This window comes from Alexandromys fortis, unplaced genomic scaffold (genome assembly GCF_014885135.2).
Source record: "Alexandromys fortis isolate MF-2015 unplaced genomic scaffold, M_Fortis_MF-2015_v1.1 scaffold_82, whole genome shotgun sequence".
Classification (NCBI taxonomy): domain Eukaryota; kingdom Metazoa; phylum Chordata; class Mammalia; order Rodentia; family Cricetidae; genus Alexandromys; species Alexandromys fortis.
The window spans coordinates 5,743,092-5,745,354 of NW_026067963.1; positions in this window are offsets into that span (position 1 = coordinate 5,743,092).

A 2,263-nucleotide genomic window follows, 5' to 3' on the forward strand; every position below is an offset into this window, starting at 1 on the left:
CTTCTCTTACTTTGGTGAGGGTAGAGTGCCAGAGAAGGAAGCCTGGGACTGAGATATAGAGCACAGGAGAGCACGGAACAGGTCTGGAGCAAGGCAAAAGTTGAAGCACTTGAAGACCAAGGTTCTAGCTGGGGATGGGTATGTGGGAGTAGGGGTCTCTGTAGCTATGGAGAAAAGGATCCGAGGAAAGGAAAATGTAGCACCCAGGACGAGGCAGAGCTGGGCAGGCAGGGTTGGGGTATGGAGGGAGCAGGCACAGAAAGCAGGTGTTGAAGCATTAGTTCAGAGCTCTGGAAGGAAGTGGGAAATCGACACTGCCAGTCAGCATGGAGCTCAAGTCCTGTCTGCTTGTAATATGAAGAAAGAGAAGACTACGCAGAGCAGGCCCATGAGAAGTACTATACCTGACTGTAGAGGCTTTCAGGACGAGTGGAGAGAAAGTAGCAAAGACATGAGATTGTGTGGTCATAGCCACAGAGGGAGTAGAGTCCATGCGCCCCGCTCCTCTCTGGGTGGAATGCTGGGACTGAAAAGCACCAATAGAATTTCAGATTGAGGCACAAGCCGTTGAGCTTTTAGGCACTTTTGCTCTTTATGACCAAGTCAGGTCTTAGATGCCCTGTGCACACTGGTACCCGCATGATGGGAGTTTGAGGCTTTGGGACTTTTTGTGTTTTCAGCTTAGTTATAGCAAGAGTCTTGTTCAAAGCTCCCTTTATTTTCTAGCGTTTTCTTTGTATTTGAAAAACTTACTTGTTAACTCTGCTATTCCCAGATCCTAGACTATATATTGCTCCACACATTTACTTTTGGAAACCTCAACATGAATTTTAGCATTAAAATTTTGTAAATTCACCAAAAACTTTGAGAAGAAAACCATATGACTTTATTAAATAGCAGCAGGTGGTTCTGGGCGTCTCTTCTGGAAACAAAGCTTTTGTCTGGAATTGATACTTTCAGTATTGTCTTTAATAAAATTATTCAAAAACTCGTTTGGTGTTCTAAAATCCCAAACACCTAAAGCAGAAGTGTTCGCTACAAAGCCAAGGATGGCTTTACTGGACTTGAGGCTATTTAGAAGCTTCACTTATCTCTTGATGTAGATGCTCATTACTAATGTGTTTTATTATAAAGTCTTGCTCTGGACTCTCTTGGTCTTGGTCCACAACATCTTTAAAAAAATAGAATTACAAAAGATACTGCAACTTGAAAAACATATGTTGCCCCAAGATTTCCAGTAATGAAAATATTATTTCCAGCAATGAAAATATTTCGAGCAATTGGCAGTATTGACAGTCACAATTCATTAGGGCCATTTCTGATGTCAGAAGAGAGTTATCCCTGGCTATCTGTTTTGTAGGTCCATCTTCAGCCCCCTAAATCTTTCAGCATCATAGACAGGAGAAGTGATGGTCTTGTAATTGCTTGTCGAGGGCACAGGTCTGATAGTGTTCACTGTTCCATGCCGAATGCCAGTCATGTCATAGGATCAATATCAAGCAGATGAACTTTTAAGGAAGTGAATTGGCCTCCATTTGCTTCTTTTTTTTAATCATTCTCTCAGGCTTGGTTAAAGTACTGCTGTTACTGGAATTCTAGCAGATTTTTCTTTCAGGGTCCAAGTATTGCCAGGAGTTTGATTTACTGGCCTCTCTGATCATTGTATTGTGCTATTTACAGTGGCTTTTACAGACTTTGAGGCCACAGATGGTTCCTCAGGACAGAGTGCTATAGCCAGCTGGCATCTTCTGCTTTTGATGGAAGGGAAGAGCTGTAGTGGGCCTTGTTCTATGATGCTCCTGTTTCTAGCTACTGTGTACAACAAGGACTCCCTGGGGCCCATCTTGATTTCTATTTGTTTCCTTTATTTTCATTTTGAGCCCTGGCCCACTGTCTGGCCTTCATCATCCCCTCCATCTCAAGGACTGGAACACTTGACATTTGTACTTTATGTTCACTGAGGAGAACAGAGAGATGGAGGAACTCACAAAGAACTGACAAGCTGCTTAATTTTCCTGGACCACAGCAGCTTTATTGGTTGAGTTGTGGATATAACAGTTACCTCTGAGGATATTTTATTTTAAATGGGCTATTGCATATGATGTGATGAGCATGGCCACCCTTCCATATCTATGTGCAGGTCAGAGGATAAGTTTGTGCAGTTGATTCTTTTTTTTAATTAATTAATTTATTTATTAAAGATTTCTGTCTCTTCCCCACCGCCGCCTCCCCTTTCCCTCCCCCAATCAAGTCCCCCTCCCTC